Here is a 26,853-nt window from a genome sequence, read left to right on the forward strand (position 1 = left end):
GAGGTAACAAAGACTATAGGAATGGAGTTTTCTAACATTTCAAAGGCACTGTTACCCTTGAAAAAAAGAGAAAGATGCATGAATTTTAACATGAAGTTATGACAGATGGGCAGAAGGAGAACATTTTAGAGGCAAGAAGTGAACATGCTTCTCCATGATACAAACTGGGAAAGCTTGCATTGGTCATCTTCTTTCTGTACATATTTAAACATTTATGAAATAAGAACCTACTGTTGCGTTACTTCCTATAAAAAATTCCATTGAAAAGCAGAAACTAAAGTCAAAAGATAATAAATCCATAACATCAGTGAAATAAGAAACCCAGCAATCAGCAGGAGAAAAAAGGGAAAATGTTTCATCTTGAGCTTTGTTTTAGATCAGTTTATTAAGATGGGAATTATCTCCTTAACATTTTGCAAGAATTCTCATGGGAAAATATATCGGATTGTACTTTCCTAACAGAATATTTAATTTATATGATTTCAAGTTTATCTTCTCAAAGGTGAAAAATATACTAAAATGTAGCATTTAATAGAATATAGTAAAAATAATAAACATAACAAAATATAGACATACTGTAATAAATATATAAATACAGCAAAAACGAATATGAGAAAATGTTATTTACTAAATACATATAAAACCCACTAAATGTTACTTTACATTTTTATGCTGTTATATAATGTAAAATATAGTTTTGAATTTATAGGTTTTCCCAGTGTAAATATATATATTTTTTCACATTCTGTTTGGCTATTTTGTTTTCTGAAAATTTTTCTTGGTTATTTCTACCACATAACGAAACATTTGTTTTATTATTATATTTTATTATTCATATGTCCTATTGTATTGCTCTAGATCTAATATTTACATATTTCTATTGTTTTCACTGCATATATTTTATGACTCTTCCTATTCTTGAAATAAATACATATTTCATTTATTTTATGCCATTTTTGGTTTATGACAAACCATTTAAGTGTGTAAATTTTCCTCTGATGACAGCTTTTTTATCTCTTCTGTAAAGATTGATAACTAATGCTTGTTTTTTTTTTTTTTTTAAGATTTATGTATGTATTTGAGAGACAGAGAGAAAGAACGAGCTGAGATAGAGGGAGGAAAGCAGACTCCCCTCTAAGTGGGGAGCACTGCTTGAAGCTCCATTCCAGGACCCTGAAACCATGACCTGAGCTGAAATCTAGAGTCAGATGCTTAACTGACTGAGCCACCCAGGTGCCCCAATGCTTCTTTTATTTACTCAATATTATCTAAATACATTTTCACATTATGTTTCCAAAATATGAAAATTTGAAAGAAAACTTTATCACAGTTTGCTTGCTTTCTTGAATTATGATGGAAGTATAGAGATATTATTTACTCACTTTTGACATTGCTGTTGTTCCTAATATAATTGCTGATTTTTTTGTGAATATACTTTGGAAAACTTTCCATCTTTTGGTTCTACTTTGATATATTTCCACTGTGCTAGCATTTTAATTGAACTATTAATTCCTCTATGTCTTTACTTTCTAAGCTTCTTCTATGTTTTTTTTTTTTCTTCCAAAGACTGGGATATGTGTGTTAACATAAAAAATTACTTCCAAGGCTCTGTTTTGTTGCTATTTCTCCCTTGTAATTAACTCTTTATTGATGTCAAATACTTCAACTAGCATCAGTGGATTGTCCTAATACCTGTATACTATTGCATGCAATCATGAATTTCTCTTCTTTTCAGAAAATAGAGCAATGGTCCCTGGGAGGATGTGTTCACACATTGTCCTGCTAGTTGCCCTGTTTTAATACTCTTTCCAACAAGCTTCCATGCACCCACATCTCTCACCTCCAATCTTCCTGGGAATTGCTTTAGGGATGTGACAGGAACAGGTTAGGTTAAAGGTAAAGTACTAATCTGTACATTAAAAATAATATATTTTATGTATAAGATATATTTTTATTCATACAGGCTTGAGATGCTTTAAAGAAGAGCAGATAAAGTAGTTTTCAAGATGGTCCTTTTACTGTCTGTGTTAAAATATAGAGCCTGGATATGCAATGAGACAAATCTGAGATAGGTTTTCCTCATTCTCGCTCCATCTGTCTTAGGTTAGGGAGAATTATTCCAGATTCTGGCATTAGGTTACAAAATATATTACAGTTTGGTGTTTTTCCCGCATCTTCATGTGACTCCTACTGGGAAGTTCGTTGATGCTGCCTTGGAGTCAAACAGCATATGCAACAAGAGGTACTGTGACTCGCATGCTTAACAAGGGGAAAATCAGCTAGCTCTTTCCATAAGCCCTAATCCCCCTTCTCACAAAGCTGAAAATCTTCTCTTCCATATCTTCTCTTCTCCTTGTCCATCCTATTCTGTGGCTGATAGGGCTTCATCGACAGGCATTCTTGCCTTCTGGTTTCTGGTGAGATTTAGGGATGGGAAATATGCCACATGACTGCAAGACAGGAGGAGAATGAGGTTGCATACTTTGTTTTCCTGGGTCCCTACACCAGACCTGGTCCCTGGTGGTTGTCTGTATCACACATAGGGCCAGAAGCTCTCTCTACTCAGGCTTAAGAGTAATACAGGCACCCTACACTGCTTTTTGGAATTCTTTCAACATGACCTCAACTTTGTAAATCCCCCCCCCTTTATTAAAACAGTCTCATATTATCCAAACTTGTGACATTTCTTTTCTCCAGAGACTCTGACTGATACACTATCGTTGATTAAATCATGCCTTACAGCATTTGCTACATTCAATTACATGTACTCCTAGCCCATTTCTCTAATTCTCAATATTAACAATATTGACAATTCCTGACCTATGTAGAAACTTTAAGCCTGAAGCTGTTCCATTTAAAAAAAAACAAAAAAAACAAAAAAACACGACTCATGGGATGCAATCATAGTGGAACTTTATTTGATCCATCACTGATACTTTATGTGTTCTCTGAATGGCTAGAACTTTGACTGCTGTAGAATAAAACTTAGGAAAATACCAATAAAATTAGGTGCAATTTTGAGACACTCATAAATACACACACACACACACACACACACACACACACTCCTGTCTGCTTTATTTGAACAATATTCTGGGCCTGGTTGTAATAGTTTGGATATCTCTCTTTGCTTTGACTCTTCTCCTTGCCAGTATCCTATAGGCAGGAAGCCTGTTCTCCATCCCTATCTCTAGAGGGGGCCACTTAATTATGATCACTTCACACCACTGGACAAGCTTTGCCCCATCTGAATTCACATTTTTTAAAAATTATGTAATTCTCCAGCAATATACAGTTCACATTTTCTCCATTTCTTCTTAGTAATTCAGTGACATCTGAAAGATTTAAATAAAAGCAAAAATAACTGACAATGTTGAACTTTACCTGATCCTGTGCTCCTGGAAAACAGCAACAGTTTAGAAATCTTCCCATCCTATGTGTCTGGGAAACAGCTTCCTCTAAGGAAGCACCTTTATCCATTTGACCTAAACAAGAATCCCAAATGAGATGACCCTCTCATTTACCTATAACAAGGACAATCTCCAAATTCCCATTATTATGATTAGCTGAGTGGTTTGTCCCCACTGGCTAATTAGGACAAAATGCTCTAATTTGCTGAGCAGGGAGCCATATGAGAGGCTTGATCCCAGGACCCTGAGATTAGGACCTGAGCCAAAGACAGGTGCCTCACCGACTGAGACCTTGAGGGGCCCCAGAACAATGTCTCCTTAAGGGTCCTTCAGAGAGTCTCAAGGAAAAACATTTACCTATCAACTGTATGATCATGCCTTCTGTTCATCACACCCCCCATACCTGGTTCTTGCTAGCCTAGTTTAACTCTTCCTCATAAAAGAAAAGCCATTTGCCTAATGGATGTCTAACTTTTGCCTAACCTGGAGATGCTTAAACATGTTATAATCCAGCTATTATCTCTGGTGCCGTAGTTTCTAACTTCTAATGCAACAGTATTTTCAAAGAAAGCATTTCCTTACTTAAGTTTAGATTTTTTTTTTTAATCTGTGATAATTATATCCTCAGTTCCAGGCTAAAGTAGAAACTCCTCAATACTGATCAGTAATTACTTTAATTCAAATTTTTATCATTTATGAAGTCCTTCTTTAAACATGAGCTCACTAAAACACTTCCAAATGCCCCAATTCTTGAACTGTGTTCTGGTCTCCCTTTATGTTTTCAGCAGATGATTTTTTTTTTTTTCTCGGTTACTGAAACTGATGCCTGAATATGAGACTTCACATAGTTTCATTAAACCTATGTTTTTTTTTTTTTTCATTTTTGCTAAAATACTCCTTCACATTTGTCTCTGAGCCTGTCTCCCCAAACAGTAAGCACCATGCTCCATCAATTATTCCTTCAAACTTGCATCTTTCATCTCTCTTTCTCTCCATCTATGTCAGCCATTGCTATGGGCCTCAGATATATACTGAGGTGTTCTATGGTCTTGAAAACAACAATACAGAAAACAAAAACAGTTTTCTTAGACCCTACCAACTTGTTACAATCTTTTTTTCTTCCCTTTCTTTTCTTGCCAAATGTCCTGAAATAGTCATTTTTCCCTTATCTGCTCATTACTTAATCAGCTGGATGTGCCTTCCACATCATTTGAGGGGAACTGCTCTTTTTAAAACTAAATCCATCAGCACTTTTTAAGACTGAATCTATCTTGACCATATATAATTAAAATTACTGAGAACCTCTCTCCAATTACAAATTTTCTTGGAACTCCAACTGTCCTTGCCTTCTCTATCAGCCTAAGAGACCCAGTTTCTGTGACTCTGTAGAACTAATCATATTCTACCTTCAAGACTTGTTTTTATTTCTCCTTTTGTTACTCCTTTGAAAAAATTATCTCAACATTCTGCTCTGCTTTCATTTCTTTTCTTTCTTTCTTTCTTTCTTTTTTTTTTTTTTTTTTTGAAATATTTTTCCCTCTTGGCAAATTTATGCTCTCATGGCTTCAAGTATAATTTCTAAAGACATAATGTCCAATTCCATATATTCAGCTTCAATATCATGCATGTGTCATGTGCTTTTTTGAAGCATCCTAAACCCTACACTTTTCAAATAAAAAATACCATTTTTCTCCCTTTGTCATGTGATTTTTCTTCTAGATTTTCCTCAATTACAGGTTTTTCATTTTGTTCCCACCATTTCTTCTCTCTCTTTCTTGTTCTTCTTATTCAATAATTACCCAATTCTTATACAAAACTCATGTTCAGTGTAAACATGCACATTTATTTTTAAAATATTTTATTTATTTTTAAATGAATGCACAAGCAGGGGGATCGGCAGGCAGAGGGAGAGGGAGAAGCAGGCTCTCCACTGAGCAGGGAGCCCAGATGCAAAGCTCGATCGAGACTCAAAAATCATGACCTGAGCTGAAGGCAGAAGTTTAACCAACTGAGCCACCCAGGTTCCCTAAACATGTACATTTATATATACATATATAAACATATGTATAAATATATACATTTACATATATAAATGTATATGTATATGTATATAAAAGCTTCAGAGAACTTTCATTTTTCCAAATTGGATCCTTACTTTCTAAATTTTTAGGTGGAATTTAATAAAGAATATGTAAAAAATAACAATGGAATTGTTTTTAAGAACCCTGGTAGATAAATAACACAGAAGTTGGGTTCTTCCAGGTGAAAGAGGGGTAACTGGCCTGGAGACTACTTACCCGACCCTTCATGGTAGATGTGATACCAACCTCATGGACGTAGTTCACAAGGACTTCTGGAAATTATTCTCCAAAAGTCTCTTGAGTCTATATCTTCTCTTCTATTCTTAATAGTCAATTTCTGTGTCTTTTTCCATTATATTTTTATTTTATATGTAATCTCAGAAATGGTGTCCTTTACATTAATCTCTTACCATTTTAACTCCTGCTGCTTCCTAGTGCTCAATTTCCTCTGTAAGTAATGTGGTAATCAGGGAACTCCTCTTCCCAGTGCCTCTAACAACTCCCCACAGCCTCACTAATTATGTTCCAATTTAAGTCTGTGGGGCATGTGGGTTTTCTACATTTCAAAGTCAACCTATATTTCTAGAGTTACCTTTTATAAATGCCATAATTTCTTGTCCAGCCAAGATCAAATCCTGTATTTTGGGAACATGTCTCATGGTCTTCTGCCCCCGCATATTAATTCATGTTTCCATCTCAGACTACATTGCTTTCTTCAACTTCTTTGTAAAGGAAATCGTAAATATCTGTAATCCATGCTCAATTTGTACCATGTTTTCAAAGCATTTCCTTAAAAAAATCACCTGAGATAGTCTTTTGTCTCTGGACTGATGGTCCTTGAGTGAAATTGTTTTCATCACTCACCACCCAGGCTAACACTCCTATGGTTTTCACTGGGACACCTGTGCCAGTATAATTGTGAGGTATACCTGCCAGTAAATAGGTGCTGTCTGGGCCTCCTGGCAGTCCCAAGACAGTTATTTCAAATGAATGTATGAGGGGTTAAGAGAATGGAGATGCCACAGGATACCCCCCGACCACCACCACCAAATTTAAAACACACTGGTAGCCTGAGGAGGTCTGTAGATGCAGGCACCTTAGGGCAGGCCTGGACATGGTGGGGTTTTATGTCATTCCTGTAGGCAGTGCTAGAACTCAACAGGACAGACAGCTCCGTACCTATTAGAATCCACACACATTGTGAGCATCAGCATCTGGCCTCTATCAACCAGACAGGTAACTACCAGCCTGTAGAAGCTATTGCTTCTACCATGAACCATGGAGATCATTAAATATATTTAATATCATCACAATCTATAACATTTTGTTTTCTAATATAGTTATTTGAGTCAAGGCATGTAAAACACTGAGAATAGTGCATGGTATGAGTTAGTTCCTGTGTAAGTGTGAGCTGCATTATTATTGTCATCATCACTATTATTAATATTAATTTAGATCCCTTTCAGTTACAGGTTTGCTAACTTAAATTGGCATTAGAAAACCTACCTTACCTTATTGTTTATTATCTATTTAATAATTATGTTTCCTAAAAATTAATTGGGAAATAAAAATATAGAATATTTCTATAAACTTATTGTAATAGATTTATGTGATTCATTCTGTGTAGGGATACAAAAGATATTGGGACGCCTGGGTGGTTCAGTGGTTAAGCATCTGCCTTCGGCTCAGGGTGTGATCCCAGAGTCCTGGGATCGAGTCCCACATCAGGCTTCCCTTGAGGAGCCGGCTTCTCCCTCTGCCTATGTCTCTGCCCCTCTCTTTGTGTCTCTCATGAACAAATAAATAAAATCTTTAACAACAACAGAAAGATACAAAGAAATATCATCTAAGAACTATAAAAGAATTTACTGTTATATGGCCTTATAGCTTACATTAAAAATGTTACATTTGAGTTATAATAAAGTTACATTATAATAAAATAGGGTTCTAGATTCTGTTCTATAATGCCAGAACTTTAGGGGGAGTATATCTTAGAATAAACAGACTGAAAAACAAGACTATTTTGGTTAATGAACTGGAAGTAAAGGAGGATTTGACAAATGATAGAAATGTTGTTGCTTAGGATGACTCATAATGTCATCGGAGATTGGTTTCTCATAGTGAGTCTGACAAAAAGAAAAAATAAATAAATAAATAGGAAGAAGACAAGTATGATATTAAGGACAAGATATCCTCCAATTCCCTGAACTTCAACTGAACATAAAGTCAGCACATACAGAATGAAAGAATCCAGGCATGGCTGGTCCTATCATTCAGATCATCCAGTAAACAGTGGATTTAGGAAAACTAAATAAATATATTGATAACAAAATGCTGAACTACTGATCAAACACATTGTGGGCCTGTTAACATGAAAGAATAGGTTAAAACTCACATATAAGCAATCCAAAACACATGGTAGCATGATGAAAAAGGCTTACTACTAGTGTCAGAGACACAACGTTTGTTGGCTTGTGAATCTTCTATTTCCCTACCAGAAAGTTCTTTAAATATAACATGATGACTTTACATGAGAGCAAAGGAAGATCACTAGATTTTTAGCTGCCATTCTCTGGATCATTAAAATATTAATCTGGGTGAGAATAAGGATTGAGCCATGGTTGATAGTCTCATTTGGGGATGCCCTGAAACAGTTTTTAATTTTGAAATTATAGAATTGCCCTAAAAACTGTCACTCAATATTTTTCATGTCATTCCTGAAATATTATGATATGGGCTGAAATATTTATGATATGAAATATTATGCTACTGTTTTCTGAAATATTATGATATGGGCTCATATTTCTTGTTTTGGGTATGCTTGTCCTGGAATTGAAATAAAAGTGCATATCTTTGATTAAGATAATCGCAATCATTTTATCTGCTTATTTTTTTCCATGATTGATCAATGACTTCTTTGTACTATGCCACTTAGTAATTGCATCCTGTGATATATCCTGGCTCCCTCAGGTATGAGATGTGTTGGTGTTATCTCTCCAAAGAGCTTAATGTGTTGGTCAAAAATAAATAAATAAATAAATAATAGTAAAACCCTGGACACATTGTAAGTATTCACAAAATTTATTTACTGGAAATTTCTAAAATAATTTTTACTTGGTTGAAAGATGCAGGTCTCAACATTTAATTTGCATAGTACTTTTACGCTATTGTTTTTTCATTTTGAGGGAAAGTAAAGCTAATGGTGTAAAACAACAAAGTCAGAGGATTGGTGAGTACAAATACAAAAGGATAAGTAGGATTAAAATTTAATAAAAAATACTGATAAAGCCATAAGCATTGCTCAAATTCATAAAAGAAACAAAAAAAATATTATTGCTTAACAGCTGGTGGTTTTGTAATATAAATACTTGATTACTCCAATATCCAAGAAACATTTACTGAGTATCTACCCTGTGCAGCCACTGTGTTATGTATTAAAGAAAAATCTAAAGATGAATAAAATATCACAAATCAATGCTTATAGTTTTAGGATGAATAAGCCATATGTATAATATATATTCAAATTACAATGTAAGAACCGCAAATGTAGTTAAGTGTTCAGTTTTAAAACCCTAGGCAAAAAAGACAATATGCAAGCACCATAAATTAATGTTTATACAAAAATGCTTTGGAACACCTGGGTGGCTTAGCAGTTAAGTGTCTGCCTTTGGCTCAGGGCATGATCCTGGGGCCCAGGGTCGAGTCCCACGTCGGGCTCCTTGTGGGGAGCCTGCTTCTCCCTCTGCCTATGTCTTTGCCTCTCTCTCTGTGTGTATCATGAATAAATGAATATAGTATTTTTAAATGCTTTCTTTTCTTATTATATGTAAAATAAATTATTTTGTGAAAGGATGGTGAATGAACTAGATATATTCACAGAATGGTATACAGTGGTGCTTTTGAAAGTTTGGGGAGTTCCCCAATTTAGTGATCCATGGTATCCTACTAAATAAAGGAACAGATTAGAAAACAGTAGCATAAAATCCCAATCTAACTGTAAATATACAGAATGTGTGTGTGTATGTGTGTGTGTGTGTGTGTGTGTGTGTTGGTATGTTCAAACTGTTATAACAAAAAAAAAAACTGTTATAACAAAATACCATAGATTTCATGCCTTAATCATCAGATATTTATGTCACAATTCTGAACTCTGAGAAGTCAAAGATCAAAATACCAGCTAATTAGCTTTCTGGTAAGGTTTGAATTTTCTGGTTTATAGACAGACTTTTTCTTACTGTCTTCACATGTCTGAGAGAAAGAGAAATAGAGAGATGGTACTCTCTGACCACTTATAAGGGCTCCCAATATGAGAACTCCATCCTCAGGACCTCATTTAAGCCTAATTACCCTCCAAGGACCCCATCTTTAAATAGTATCACATAGGAGTTAGGACTTAAACATATGAGTTTTGGTGTGTTTTGGAGGAGAGGAGATACAGTCCAAAGGAGTGTGTGTGTGTGTGTGTGTGTGTGTGTTTGTGTGTATAAGCCAAGTGGAAAATTTTCACGTATTTCTCAGGACTTCTAGTTAGTGAGGGTCATATTGACCTTTAAGATATAGTTGAAAGTGGCTAAAAGCTCCCTCATCATCTCATGAGATTTAATAACGAATAGTCATTCTTCCTAACATCTCTTGAGAAATCTGAAAGTGCTCACATCGCATCTGGTGACTTCTGCTTCTGTCTCCATTTCTACCCTCTGCATGTCAGCATCCTGTGTCTCCTCTTCCATTCTCAGATATAGCTCCCCTTCCTCCAGTATTCTCAAATAACCAATTAAATAAGTCTCTGTGAACTAAATGCTATAAAAATCTAACACGGTGGAGAAATGTTATACCACAATAGAGGACAGCATTCAGCATAATACTAAATACTGTTCTTCCTCTTTTTTCAAAGCCACTTGAGCACTGAGTCTTGACACTGAGTCTCTCTCTCTCTCTTTTTTAAAGATTTTACTTATTTATTTGATGTGGGGAGAGGCGGAGGGAGAGGGAGAGAATCTCAGGGAGACTCCCTGCTAAGCACAGAGCCTGATGCATGATTTAATCCCAGGACTTTAAGATTATGACCTGAGCTGAAACCATGAGCCAGACACCTCACCAGCTGAGCCACCCAGGCACCCCAGAGTGTGTCTCCTTATTATTCTCCCATTTGGAGCACTGGCTTCTTGTCATCTTGCAGGGCTTCTTTCTCTCTTTCTTGGCTAACAGTGTGAAAAGCAAACATTCCTCACAGTTTTTTTATACAGAAAAATTGGGCTTTCTCAAGTTCTCACCTACAAACTAGAGTGGTTATCTTTCTAAATCTGAGTATATTAATGCTTCTCACATTCTCCAGCATATAGCAGCACAAAGAAACATTGGCATTCCTTTTATGTCTATATCGTGGAGAAAGTCAATTTTTGAACGCGGTTTCTTCATCCTAAAGAGAATAAAACCACTTTTATTTTCTATATCACTGTCGGAAGAAAAGAGGCAATTACAATGAGATAGATAGAGATATATTTTTAATTTCTAGCATTGATTTTACTTTCCACTACATGGTGGACCATGTATATATATATATTTATGAAAATAAGATACCTGGAAATACACAAAAAAGTCAACCCTGATGATATGATTAAATGTTATTTCATTTACTTGGATTATGGTTTATGTATGCATGAATATTGTAGCCTAAAATCAGTAAGAAAAATCGGACTGAGACATGGGACATAAAAAGAGCAAACCCTTCACATAATCTTTAAAAAAAGAAAAGAAAACTAGTATTCATAGCTTCACCCCCCCCAAAAAAAATTAGACTAGAGTTCAACTCTTTATTCCTCACAGAAAATTTGGTATCACTGTTGGGCATTATCAGATTCTTTCATAGCTTAAGTTACCTTTCAGTCAAATAATATAAATAGAACACCTGTGTGCTAAGGAATACAATATATTGGGAAATAAAAAAAGAGTAGTTCATTTTATGTATTTAAAATGTAGAATTACCCAGAGAACATCTCAGTCACTATTATCATTGATGGTGGTCTACTGGAAACCTTGGCTTCGAAAACAAAATATTATAAAGATTAAGTGCTTGAAAATTTTGACTTAAGTAAAACTTTCAAGTCTTTTAAAATTGGAATACTTCATAAAACAAATCTTGGCTCCTTTTTAAATTATAAATAAACTCAAACATTCCCTGAAACTCAAGGTAATTAGTTGTCTCTTTTTCTGTTCTACCTCCTTGAACCATTAAATTAGTTTCTGCAGTTTTAAGTCTTGTAATCTTACCATTTCGGTCTCTCTACTAGACAGTTTATTCCTTGAGGACAAGGCCATATCTAAGTCACTTTTGTGTTTCTGTTGTCTATCATCATGCCAAATCAGGGTAAATATTGCATGTATGCTTATTAGACACATACATAAGTAAGGGTCCACTTAGTCTATATTCCAGAAAGTGTTATCTTTTCTCTAACGTTAGTTGATAATGGGCATATAGTTATAGAATTTCATCCAACTGCTCCTTTTTTTTTTTCTACACCTTTCATATTCTGCTGTGAGGAATAAATAGTTCAGTGATTACCTTTTAAATTTGATGAATGTTAGCAAAAATCTTGATTATTCAAAGCAAAAAATAAATAAATAAATGTATGCCAGAATTTTCCTGAATTATTATATCAATTCTTGATTAACTTTGTAAATATTCATTAACCTTAGAGGAAAAAAATATAAAATTTTGATATGTCAGTTCAGTTGGGTTTTGAATAATAACTGAACCTCACAAATATCTTCCCAGAGATGACTTTTATAGGAGCTAAATATAACTGTGAGAGAAAAATAGAAAGATGTTCCTGCATAATCTTAATCGTGAGCTAGCTGCCATTGTGCTGACCTAAATTCAAATACTTTCAAGTATTATCCAACTTTGTATCCATTCCACTATGAAATAAACTAGTAAAGCTATGTGAAATCATGATCATACATAACCGATCAAATGTTTTACTTAATATTAGATGAGATTACTTACTAATTGCTTTGCAAAATTGCTAGTTAGACCATGGCCTGAAGATGTCATGTGTACAAATCTTGAAGAGATCAAGTCCCGCATCAGGCTCCCTATAGGGAGCCTGCTTATCCCTCTGCTTATGTCTCTGCCTCTCTCTGTGTGTCTCTCATGAATAAATAAATAAAATCTTAAAAATAAAAGAAAATTTTCCTCTAAAGATCATAGAATTTTATAGCATTTGAGTTTTTGAATTGGGGGTAGTAAAATTATAGGGCATTCTGAGGAGGTTGAATGACGTTTACTTTTTTCAGGTCATTTTAGGACAAGTAGTAGGACTTATTAATTTGATTTAACCAGAATTATAAATGATGTTTTTCATATAATATAAGCTCTATATTTTTTTACAAATAAAAGAATATGTTATTCAAATATTTTTCATTGTTTTAGAAAAAGAATAAATATTTTCTAATTTATGATTATAAGTAAGGAACAGGTAAAAATAAACTATCTTCTGTATCACTGGAACATAAGGACAGACATACACTAATCTGAAACCTAATTAATTACTGGGAAAGAAGAGTTTGTGAATGACCAGATTCACAACACATAATTTAGAAGGTACTTTTTAGTGTAGTGAAAAGTTCAAACAGGAGAGAGCTACATTGTTTGGTTAATAAAATTAGCAATAATTCAAAGGGTTTTTGTAAGGTATTAAAGTGTTGATACACAAAACGCTGCAACAACAGTGTCTACCATCAAGTAAGTCCTAAGAAAATTCAGCTATTATGGTTACCAAAACCAAAGATTTATTGCCCTTTTTTATGTAATAAAATTCAGAAACTTGGGACACCTGGATGGCTTAGTGGTTGAGCATCTGCTTTTGGCCCACGGCATGATCCCAGGGTCCTGGGATGGAGTCCTACAACAGGCTCCCCAGAGGGAGCCAGCTTCTGTCTCTGCCTCTCTCTCTGTCTCTCATGAATGAATAAATAAAACCTTTAAAAATAAATAAATAAATAAATAAATAAATAAATAAATAAATAAATAAATAAAAAATAAATTCAGGAACTCAGTCCATATCACTAGTTTAATACATACTAGTTTTATATTTTGTATATTTTAATATAGACCTACAAGTATCCCATTACCAGCCTCTACAAAATAAAGCAGATGTGTCTAATACAAAACCATTTTGTCTGGAAGAGGTACTCTGGATCACTTTGATTTTATCAATAACCATACCCAAAAATAGTTTTAAATTCAGTTTGAATTGTGTTATTACCTTATTTTGAATAATATGAAGATGCATGAAATCTTGGGCTGTCCTTGAGTGATTAAGGGAAATTCTATTCTGCTTTTTTTTTTAAAGCACAACTTATTATTATAGTTATTATTGTTTCAGTACCTATTTTACCAGGTTCATATCTTATTTTCCTTTAATATTTATTAAATTAACAGTTTACATTGTCTGTGTCTTCCTTCAAATTGCCTCAAGTATCCAGGGACCTTTCTAATATCTTTCAAAATACTGAAAATGTTTTCCTTGTGAGTATACAGCATAGGAGGGGCAAAATCCTTTTATTAAAGGAAAAATTTGGGCAGCCCAGGTGGCTCAGTGGTTTAGTGCTGCCTTTGGCTCAGGGCGTGATCCTGGAGACCCCGGATCGAGTCCTACATCGGGCTCCTTGCATGGAGCCTGCTTCCACCCCCCCCTCTCTTTCTCTGTGTCTCTCATGAATAAATAAATAGAATCTTAAAAAAATAATAAAGGAAAAAAATTGTTCTCTATTGAATAATCACTAATTAGGAATATCATCAAAATCACATTGTTGTGTAGTATCATGAAGACATTGATAGTGCTTTTCACCACATCTCAGTAATTGTACTTTTTACTAGGCTAAGAACTATAAAAATCCCTAGGTATATTACATATGCCATTTATGTGCACATCATTTCATTAAATATTAACATTTGTGACAGGATACTAAATGATACAACATTCAAATTAGTGTTCCTTAGTTGAATGTTCTATATGATAACTTGAATCGCATTTAGCTCATTGTACTAAGCTACATTTTTTACATAAATGTTTTATTTGTTAGGTTCCTACTGCATCACACAAAGAATAGAATTGATAACTCCTGGAATTATGGACTGTACTATTTTTAAATTTCCATCACAGAATAATTATGGCCACTTTTCTTCCTTCAGTTTTAAAATAAAAAAGAAGGCCTACTTTAAAATAATTACCTGCAATTTTGACTTGACAGAGATGTCAAAGCTTATTTCCTTTCTTACAGTTCTTCTTGTGGTGCTCTGGATTAAGAGTAAAATGTTTTGATGTGATATCTACTGTCACTGCATTTCATGTCTAGGATGATATAATTATGAAAAATAAAGCTTAACTTGGAGAAGGCAAAAAAAAAAAAAAAACCTGAATTAGTTTTGTGGGTTTTTTTTTTTAAATATTCCCTTTTTTTTTTAGAGAAAAATAGAGGAGGTAACAATGGCTTTCTCTTTCCATTGCTTAAAATAAGCTGTTCTTTAATAGCACAGACTTCTTCAGGCTCTTTAGGATTGCCACAGACTTTTTCAGTGTAATTATGAAAATTACACAAACCATTGCTCTCATATTACATACACTATAAAACAATCTCATATAATCTATTTTTTAATTGAGATATAATTGACATATATCACTGTATTTGTTTTGTATATACAACATAATGATTTGATATATGTGTATATTGTGAAATAATCACAATAAATTTAGTTAACATCCATTGCCACACATAGTTAGAAAAAATTTTGTTTTTCCTGTTAGGACAATTTTTAAGATCTACACTTTAGCAACTTTAAAATAAACAATATAGTATTGTTAATTATAGTCACTATGATGTGTATCTCCAGAACTCGTCTTAGATTCTTTCTTAATATGCAGATCTCTGGCTTGATATTTGGTATTATGGAATAACAAATAAATTTGTTCATGTATTTTTAATAAACAAAGCTGGTAAAAATCAACATCTATGTTATTTTGGCCAATATATGATCAAAGCCATGCATTCTGTGTTTGAAATTAAAGTGATATATAGGATAATGTTCTGGAAAGTTTTCAAATCCTAAACCTTTAGAACACACACTTCAAAGAGTTTAAATGTTTATGTTTATATTTCTGCTACCTTTAAAAGTGAGCTGAACTAGGTTAATCAGCAAAATATCAGAAGCCACATCCATGATGAGTATTTAATATTAAGACAGAAATAATAAAATGCATAGGAAAAAATAACTATATTTTAAACAATTCTAAAAACTTTGAAATTTTATCTTCATCTCTACTTTCTCTTAGTTATATTTGAATACTTCTTATCTAGACTATTACTCCAGGATGTACTTTGTAAGTTAAGTAGAAATACATTATACTTATTTATTTTCTAGTGACCAGATTTTCCTGGTGTTAGTAGAAAGCCTATCTTTATGCTCTTAATATGAAAGATCACGATTGTTATATAATAAATTTCTGTAAAATTTGGAATCTTTTTTTGAGGTTGACAAAACATTCTGGCATTTTAAGTTTCTACTAATGCCACTAAATATTTTTAGATATTTTAGTTTATAGTATAATTTATCTCAAAAAAGCCAGTCTTCTCTCAATTATCTTTTTATCATGGGTTTCTGGGCCATATTCTTCTGTTTACTCATCCATTTGGTTTATTTATTTATTTTCATTTGGTTTATAAAATACATTTATCAACATTCAGATTTTGATTTTCAATTACAAAAATAAGTTTTTAAGCTAATTTTAAACTAAATTTGGCTTGATAAAGGCCAAGTTTATAATACTCCATGGTGATATAGCTTTGTATTTTCTGTTTCTTTTAATAAAATCATTTACAAAAAATAAATAAAATCATATAATTTTATTAATATAATCGTCCTTTGTTTGTTCCCAGAACAAAATGTCCTATGTGTTTTTTCAATGTTCATTAATTCGTATTTTTGAAATTCTAAACAAACAATATTCTGAAGAAAATTTAAAAATATTTTTAATCTGTTTCCCTGTATATAACAGGTAATTTTTTCTCTTGATATTTTTTAAATATCCTCTTTATTTATTTTTTGAAAAACTTGCTTAACCAATGCCTTTGTGCAATTTCTTAATATTTCTTGTGTTTGGAGGTCTTTGCACTTTTGGACCTGTAGGTTTATAACATATGACAAATGTGAAAAATGATTTCAGCCATCATTTCTCCTTCTTCTTCTCCCTCTTCTTCTTCTTTTTCTTCTTCTTCTCTTCTTCTTCTTCTTCTTCTTCTTCTTCTTCTTCTTCTTCTTCTTCTTCTTCATCTTTTCCTCTTCTTCCTCTTCTTCCTCTTCTTCTTCTTCTTCGACCCCACCCTTCTGAAGGACTACAATTATTCATATATTGGGTGCTTAAAGTTCTGTTACAGTTCACTGATGTTCTATTCTTGTTTGTGTGTTGTATGTGTGTGTTTCATTTCAGAAAATCTTTGTTGTTATGCTTTCAAGTCTATTTTTCCCCCTAAAATATCTAACTTGCTATTAATCTCATGAAGCATATTTTTCATCACTGGCATGTTAGTTTTCTGTTTTGGAATTTTGACTTGGTCTCTAAATATCTCATTTAACAAATTAATGTTTTTTCTGTAGTTTCTTTATATGGGCTACAGTTATTTATTAATGTTCTTATCCACTAATTCTGTGTGCCATTAATGAGTCACTTGCATTGATATTTTCTGTTGATTTTGTTTATTGTAGGTTATATTTCTGTTCTCCTCATGCCATTTAATTTTTTAATGGATGCCAAAAATGAGAATTTTACCTTGTTTGGTGATAGATGTCTTTATATACTTTTAAATATTCTGAAGCTTTGTTATGGGACACAGTTAAACTACTTAGAGACAGTTTGAAGCCTTTGGGTATTTGTTTTGAAGATTTTTTTTTTTTTGATGAGTCCACAGCAAATTTTAGACTAAGTTTAATTTCTCCCTATCACAGAGGCAAGAATCTTCCAACTCTAGTGGATTCTTTATGAATTATGAAGTTTTATTCTCTAGCTAATGGGAATAGATTCTTCTTTGGCTTTATATGAGCTGGGGGCACTATTCCCTCTCATCTTTTTAGTTGTTTGTTTTCTGGCCATCAATAACATCCTCACACAGGCAATGATGACTCTTAAATTGAATACTTGAACACTATGAAGATCTCTAAAATTTTCCATGCAACACTCTGCTCTTTGGTCTGTGAACTCTAGTTATCTTGGATTCTCTGGACATCCAACTACATACTGTCAAGGCAAAGAGACTTCCATGCTTTGCCTGAGCTCCCCCTTCATTCACCATGGCCTGAAAACTTCATCTACACCGAAGTTTCACATTTTCCCTTCTTCTTTCTCAGAGATTACTGTCACTCATTGTCTAATGGCTAAAGCCTGAAGACATGCTGATCTATATATTTTAGTCCATGTTTTGTTTCCGTCAAAAGGGTAATTTGGTTCCTTATTACCCCATCTTGGTTAGAAGCGGTAGTGGTGTGGACTTACTGTGACAGGTCTAATCACTACTGGTATCTTAAGAGAATACATGAGATACCTATTTTACTAATATCTTGAGACTATAGTGGGACACCATTGTTTTGGTCTGTATGGTCTAAGATGATGGGCTAGTCTTGATTTTCTGCTTTATAAGCCCTTGCCAATTGTATGCTTGAGTCAGTTTTTATTACCTTACAAATAGTAATTTTTAATTTCTCAGTAATGTTGTAAACTGGCTGTTAAACATGACCATTATTAAAATAATACATTATGTTACATAATTAAGCATTATATTAAAAAGAAGTGTAAGAAATATTAAACACTCATCACTTATATATTATGCTCTTGAGGCTTTTGAAGTTTATCTGTATGATAGAAATTATTGATAATAGTGTCCTAACATGCATTTCTTACCAACTTTGTGTCCAGTGATATCACAATAATAGCTCAAAATCAGCCATGTTGTGTTTATATTATAGGAATCAGGAAATACTAATTCTTTGTTTATTTTTATTCTTGTAGACTTCAGAATATGACAGAACAAATGTTAAAAATGTAAATTAAACTTAAAAGGATGTCATATTGGGGCACCTCGGTGCAACTCACCCGTTAAACGTGTCCAACTCTTGGTTTCAGATCAGATCATGATCTCTAGGTTGTGGGATCAAGCCCCACGTAGGACTCCATGCTTAGCTGGGAGTTGACTTGAGAATCTATCTCTCCCTTTCCTTCTGCCATTCCTCTGGCTCATACACTGTCTCTCAAATAAATAAATTCATTTTTATTTTTTTTTTTTTTAAAAGGATGTCATATTTATAGACAAGAGTGAAAAATACCCCCAGAATTTTCAGGGGATATTATCCCAGCAATTGAAAAGTGTGATGTCGCTTTTTGCTATTACATTTATGTTTAATTGTTAAAGAAGAAGCCTCCAATTCACAGCTTAAGAAGATTATATTATGGGATGCCTGGGTAGCTCAGTGGTTGAGCATCTGCCTTTGGCTCAGGGTATGATCCCAGGGTCCCAGGTTTGAGCGCCACACTGGGCTCCTTGCATGGAGTCTACTTCTCCCTCAACCTGGGTCTCTGCCTCTCTCTCTCTCTCTCTCTCTCTCTCTTTCATGAATGAATAAACATTTTTTTTAAAAAAGAAGACTATATTATGAAGAATGATATTTGAAATACATCATTCCTGTTTTATCAAGTTAGCTAGAGATTTTTAATCTTTGTATATAAAATATATACTTCTGTGGTTTACTTTGATTTTTGAGACATTATAATATCAATTTAAGCATGTATCTAAGCTCCCAAGATTTTTACTACATAGTTACTTTTATTTGGTTTTCTAATTCCATTTTGTGGTATGTAAAACATGTTCTAGACAATTTAGCTTAAAATATGTAGATATATGTCTCTAATTCATTTCCTTGTATAAAGGTTTATTTTTTCAAGTAAATTTTTAATGGGATATTAAAACTCTCAGGTAAAAACTTCTGACATGCATTTGCCTCTGCTTAATAATCAGGTAAGCATCTCTATAGTTCATTTTGTAATTTAATAGAATAGGGTTTATTTCTAACTCCTGAAGGGATTTAGAGAAGATGAATGCTTATTTTGCATTTCTTTGGAAGACCAATAAATGTGCTGTTTTAGGTGTTGCAGGACAAAAGATAATTCCTGAGAATGATTGCTCTTTGAGATGTGATTTTTCTTTAGTTTTTCTCAAAATTATTATGTGATTTAATTTGTCATGTATTTCAAGATTAAAAATCTATATCTTAGATCTTTTCATAATTAAAGATATTTACTCACTGAGAATGTTGCTTAGGTATCCTGTGCAGAGTTCTGTTCAGTGTTAAGGATATACACTTGACAGAAAAAGGCTTTTTCCAGATTTGTACATTCATGTGAGGGCAAAAGTGAAATGCAATTAAATATAACTAAAATTTTATTAGGGTAATAGTACTTGCATTTGGAACACACACACAAAAAAGGGAGTTGCTTGTTTACTCTGAGAGAGTTACAAGAAAGTCTGCAACATATTTGACATTTTTCCTCTATGGTATTAAGTAAGCATAGTTAGTGAAATCTCAGGATTTTTATATGTGAGAACTCAGAGGGAAAAATCAGAGAAAATATGTAATTTTTCTTAAATTATACAGCTTCATGGCTTACTGCCCCCTCCCACCACAAGGGCTCAGGGAATAGTCATTGCACAGACAACTGCTTTCTGGGCAAAGAAAGTTCAGGTGAGTCAGAAAGAGGATTTTCATCCAGATGATTGCTGTAGACTGGGGAGATGAGTAGAATAATGGCAGTGCCCAGTATGTCTTAGGAAGCTACATTTAATAGCTTGATCTATGATGAAATAAGAAACACATTGTCTAAGATTTTTGTAAATCAGATACTATACACAGTAAGAAAAGCATATTTTATTTAAAAAAAAAGTTTACCTCAGTGGAGTTCTTGTCTTAATTTTTATTCTTTATTTTTTATTTTATTTTACTTTTTAAGATTTTACTTATTTATTCATGAGAGACACGGAGAGAGAAAGGCTTAGGCCAGGCAGAAGGAGAAGCAGGCTCCATGCAGGGAGCCCGACATGGTACCCAATCCAGGGACCCCAGGATCACACTCTGAGCCGAAGGCAGAGGCTCAACTGCTGAGCCACCCAGGCATCCCTATTTTTATTTATTTATTTATTTATTTATTTATTTATTTATTTAGAGAGATTGAGAGCTTGAGTGGAAAGGGGGTGGGGCATAGGGAGATGCTCAGCACAAGGTACAAAGCAGGACTCCATCTCAGGAGGCTGAGATAATGACCTGAGCTGAAATCAGGAGTTAGATGCTTAACTGCCCAGGCACCCCCAGCAGAGTTTCTGTCTTTTTAAAAAAAAATCCATTATATGTAAGAAACTGAAAGGGTTTTTACTTTGGACACAAATCTTGAAATATAAAACTTTCATTTTCATAAATTATTGAAATATAACACATAATCCTTGACAATTATAAAACAATGTAAAGGGTAATGACAGTTCATCTAATATGATGTCAGTATGGAGAATAAAGATTCAAATTGAATCTATATACTACTACTTGTCGATGAAAGCTTTTGCTGAGTAAAGGGTATAAAGAAAGTGTATGTGATGAGTATAGTTTTAATAGGAAGTCATAATTTTGGACCCCAACAAAATTGGATTATTTTTATTTCTTCCTCTTCTTAGTGTAGAACTCTAAGCACATGCCTTCCCATCTGTAAAAGAGATACAGTGATTTTTCTTTATGATTATTTTGAGGATTAAATTTGGTACATTTATATATGAAGTATTAGCACAATGAACAATGAACTAGCACTAGGTCCATATGGGAGTGAACTAAACAGACACTTTTATTTTGCTATCTGCATTATGCTTTGATGTCAGAAAATTTATTTTACCTTGCAACATTCTGCATCTGTTTTTGACAATTTTTTTATTCCCCCCACATTTCACTTGAAGAAGAAAAAAGAACTGAATATTCAGTAGATGTTGTTGATAATTTGATATTGCTTTGAAGAACTAACCCTAAATTAGGACAAAAAACTCTTTTTTATCTCCTGTGCCTTTCTGATAACTATGCTAGTCCTCATAATAACACATATTTCAATATTTTATAGATAGGAATATTCATTAAAATTGTAGTCACTACCTTATGCATCACACACACCTTATTATTTCATAATAATGTACCGAGGTCCTACTCTGAACCAGACACTATGATGAGTGATTAAAGATTGAAAATAATTAAGATACAGGCTGTGACCTCTAGATTGCTGAGGTGGTACCCAGAGAACTTCACACACAACATTGCTAGACTGTTTTTTTTTTTAAGATTTTATTTATTTATTCATGAGAGGCACAGAGAGAGAGAAGCAGAGACATAGGCAGAGGGAGAAGCAGGCTCCATGCAGGGACCCCGACGTGGGACTCAATCCCGGGTCTCCAGGATCATGCCTGGGCTGAAGGCAGCGCTAAACTGCTGAACCACACCGGCTGCCCAACATTGTTAGATTATTATAAGGGTTATAGTAAATGTTTAGTGAAGATAAAAAAAAAAAGGGGGGGGATGATGATTAAAGACTGTGAGTAGATAGATAATATAAGAGATTTAAGAATAAATACAATAATTTTATTTTCTGCAATGATGTAGAATTAGGTGTGGAATCGATCAAGGAAGGGATGTTGGCATCCTAACAAGAAAAGAAAGGTACGTGTACAATAATACCCAAAACTGTATCTATGTCATCTATAACATAAGATTTGAAGATTTTGAAAGAAGAATTTAAAAATAGTGTTTTTCTTAAAAAATTCACACTCATGTTTCTAACCTCTCAAAGGATTAAATTTGGTAAATTTTTGTCCACCTTCAGCAAAATATTTTATTAATACTGATTCAATTCACTCACTACTCATTCTATTATCCTAATTCAATATTATTTTGATTCTGTCATTGGTATATTTATCTACTGGTTTTAGATATCTTTCTTTCTGCAATTATTCTTGTTTTTCACTGTTCTTTTATAGCTTTTGTTTGATTACATTCATTCTCAACAGAATATAAAGTTTTATCTTCACTGTCAAGGAACAACTGGCAGATCATTTGATTTTCTTGTTTGTCATATGGCACATTTGGAAATTGGGTTCATAAGAAAAAAAAGAGTTCTGGAGAAACTCCAAAAGACATAATTGCATTTTTTAATCATTTATAGTCCCTTGAGCAATTCGGTGAAGTGGAATATTCCAACCTCCCCCATATCTAAAATTCTGTTTAAAAAAAAATCTTAAAATGATCCCTTATATATCTGTAGATTATTTCTCCAAGTGGAATATGGTTTTATAAACTTATAACATTTCTGTAATTCGATTCCTTATGCATGATTACAAAACTGGCTTTTTCTCAGTAAATCTTTTTTCTATAAACAATACTATGAACTTTTTAAATGTTTTTCTATACAAATAGATCATAAATACATTTTTGGTAGTTAGCAAAATTATTAAAAGCTTAGTTCTTTCTTTTTTTCATTAAAGTTCAAAATCATTAAAACTTTATCTGTATTCAATTGAAATTAGGAAATTCAATGAATTCAATCTTTCTTTATAGCCTTCTTCTATTTTTTTTTCTATTTTTATTGTTACCGCTAATTCTTACTGTAGACAGAATAACCACCTCCCCAGATGTCTACATCCTAATCCTTGGGACCTAAAAATGCATTCCTTATAAGGCAAAAGGGGCTTTGCTAATATGATTAAATTAAGGATCTTTCTTAAGGTGAGATTATTTGGGTGGGATCAATGAATCATAAGAATCTTTTTAAAGGTAGACAAGGTCAAGGTAAATCAAATTCCACTTGTGGACAGAAGGTCCATCACCTGCTCAAGCCCATCTTACCTTCCCTGATTGACTCCCTCAAGAATTTTGGAGTCACCCAGACAGACCCCACTATTGTGTAAGCTAATCATCTCAGTCAAATAAACAAAATAAAATAACTAAAATTATTCTAAAATTATAATTCTGTATTCTTAAGAAACTACAAGGCATAAAGTGTCTGTAATCATCCTTGTGCAGATATGAATGCCAATGAAACTTTGGTCTTATTTTTTTCACTTATATTCTTCACCATGAATTGCTATTTTTGTGACATTAAAAGCACAACAAAAAACCCAACAAGTGCCAGAAATATATTCTTATCTATTTTTAAACAAATTAAGATTTAGTGAAGTCTTAGCTGTTTGGTTATATGCATTTGTGTATGTCATCGGAGCCATATTTAAACCTCAGTAATTTCATATACCTACACCAATGCATAAAAGAGTGGCATTTGCTTGTGTTATACCTTAGGCATAAACAATGACCTTTTTCCTGTTAAATCTTTAATAACCGTAGAAATAGCCCTGGTTTCATCTGAAGTCACACTCAGATAAGACTTCGGCAAAAGCTAAAGAGGATTTTCTTTTTTATTTTCCCTGCCTGGTTTTCATTATTTTGTCTTGTATTTTATTTCTGTTTATGATCCCAAACAATAGTACAGTAGTAACAACCAATTCTAGACTTTCCTGATGACAGATAGCAATCTAAAATCTGTTTACAATTGTATTCCATGTTTTTACAAACCAATGAATATGTGGCCCAATATTCTATCAAACTGTAGCAAAATGAGGTATTGTTTAGTCAAAGGAATACAGATCCAGGTGCCATCCAAAATCAAAGCAGAATCCTGGGTTACTGTAGGAGATACTGTTGGTCTTCCTCCTTTTTCTAGATGGGTAAATCTTTCTCCAGCTTCTTTCAGTGTTGGCCACTCATACTCACTGCTGTGCCTTCTGAGAATCCCCCCCACTTCCTATCGACAGGAGCTGCTTAGCATGCTGTGCACACAAGGAGGTTGTCTTGTTAAGAGAGAGCCTCTCAATCACCACCCCACCCATCTAAGTGCCTACTGCTTCAACAGTGTAGAGTCACCCTCAGTGGTCACCTGTCTTCTCTGAGCTAGAACTGCGGGCCTGTGGGAAGGGGAGGAAGACCCCTCCCTGAAATTCCCTGCCCTTGATTGAGGTGGATAGTGGGAAGAGGCCCTGGCAGCCAAGTAAGCCCCTAAAATATGCCAAGGCATGGGCCAGAACCCTCTATAGTGGTCTGTGCTTAACCAGAACCCAGTGAATATCTGTGTTCGAGGGAGTATGACATTACATGGCAAATAAAAACCAACACAACAGGTTAAAAGATAGTCGAACAAAAGATAAAGTATAATTTAGCACTTTTCCTCTGCTTTTTAACAAGATTTCTCCCTTTCCATAAAGAGATATCTCCTCGTCTGCTTCCCAGGGCTTAATATAAAATACGATGTTATTAAAGAATTGTTGTGTTCTCTTTTTCCCTTCCTTTCAGTTACCTTTTGTTTCCTTTTCTTCTTTGTTCCTGTTGATCTTTTAATCTCTTGTAGTTTAAAATATCACCTGAGTGGATGACCATTGCTTTGGTCTTCCATAGCTGCTGTAATAAACTGCCACAAATTTAGTATCTTAAAACAATGCAAAATTATGCAAAAGTAATCCAAAATGGGATTCAGGGAGCTAAAATTAAAATTCTGGTAGGACCACTTTTCTAGAGGCTCTCGGGGAAAATCTGGTTTCTTGCCCTTGACAGCATCTAGAGGCAGCCTGTATTCCTTTGCTTCTGGTCATCTCCTCCATCTTCAGTCAGCCACAGCCAAGCCCAGTACGTTCAACTTAGCTTTTTATTTATTAATTAATTCATAAGAGACACACACACACACACACAGACATAGGCAGAGGGAGAAGCAGGCTCCCTGTGGGAAGCCTGATGTGGGACTCTATCCCAGGACCCTGGGATCACGACCTGATCCCAAGGCAGATACTCAACCACTGAGCCACCCAGGTGCCCCAGTACTTCCAACATATCACTCTCATCTCTTCTTCTACCTCTCTTGACCAATTTATAGATCTTTATGACTACATTGGTTCCACCCATATAATCCAGAATAATCACTCCATTTTAAGGTAGGTGATTAGCAACATTAATTTCATACTTTACATTAATCCCCCTTTGCAAGGTAAAATACCCTATTAACACATTTCAGGAACTGGAATGTAACTACCTTCCGGGCTCTGCTAATTTGCCTACCACACCTTACCAAATCAAAATAAGTATTTGTAAGGATAGATGGAAAATTTTAAAGGTATCTCAAAACTTAACTTTTTAACCATTATTCCTCTGGTGACATAAGAGGATTACCTTTTCATTTACCTTTCTATAAACCTAGCAAAATCTATTGATATCACCAAAAATTATTTCTCTAATTGGCATTTTTTTTTACTATCATTGCATTAGGTAGATTGATATTAGTTGCAACAAAAAAGCTTCAATTCTTAAGCTCAACACAAATATGTTTGCCTCTTACTCCTGAGATATTTTGATATATATAATCAATAGCTGGTATTCTACACAGTGATTCAGACACACAGAACACTACCAAATTATGGATTAATCCTCTCAGAGGATCATGGAGTCCTTTATTTCCAGCTGGCAGACAGGAGATAGAAGCCATTGAAAACCCATAAATTTGACCACATTGTCCAGAAAATTGCACATCACTTCATTTTATATTCATTAGTTACATAGCCATGCTAGCTTTCAGGAGACTAAAAATATAATCCCTGGCCTTATATCTTACTTCCCATAAAAACAAAACCAAAAACCAAAAACACAGCGGTACAACTGGGCCAACATCTATCAGGCTATGGGATGTTTCTGCTTTCTGCAGACACTTCTTGCTATGCACAAAAGAACCCCAGTCTAAAGGAGATGTGCCACTTTATCAGAACTGGATGGACACCCATCTTTATTATATTTGGGTATGAATCTCATGACCTGAAAATGAATTCATTAAAAACAATTCAGCTGTAACACTTAATACACAAGAGTGGGTAACCGCAACAGAAACTCTCTTTTGGAAAAGGAAAGAATGAGAGGCCACAGGGGTCACTGCTTCACAACAATGGTTAAGTCACACCAACCCGGCAGTGAGATCTCTTGTTAAGTGTGATAAAGTATCTGAGATGTTACCCTACCTATAAAACTAATGAATTAGCTCAACCAATTTTGTGGAGTCTGTAGAATATACAAGATTTCTAGAGCAGACATGAAAGAAAGTTTAATATTCACAGCAATAGAAATAGTTGGGGTATCAGCATTTTTTGTACCAGTTCTCTGAGCCTCAGTTCTCAGAAGGAAACTGAAGACAATGTGTATCATCCACACAAAC

This window comes from Canis lupus, chromosome 3 (assembly GCF_003254725.2).
Source record: "Canis lupus dingo isolate Sandy chromosome 3, ASM325472v2, whole genome shotgun sequence".
Taxonomy (NCBI): domain Eukaryota; kingdom Metazoa; phylum Chordata; class Mammalia; order Carnivora; family Canidae; genus Canis; species Canis lupus.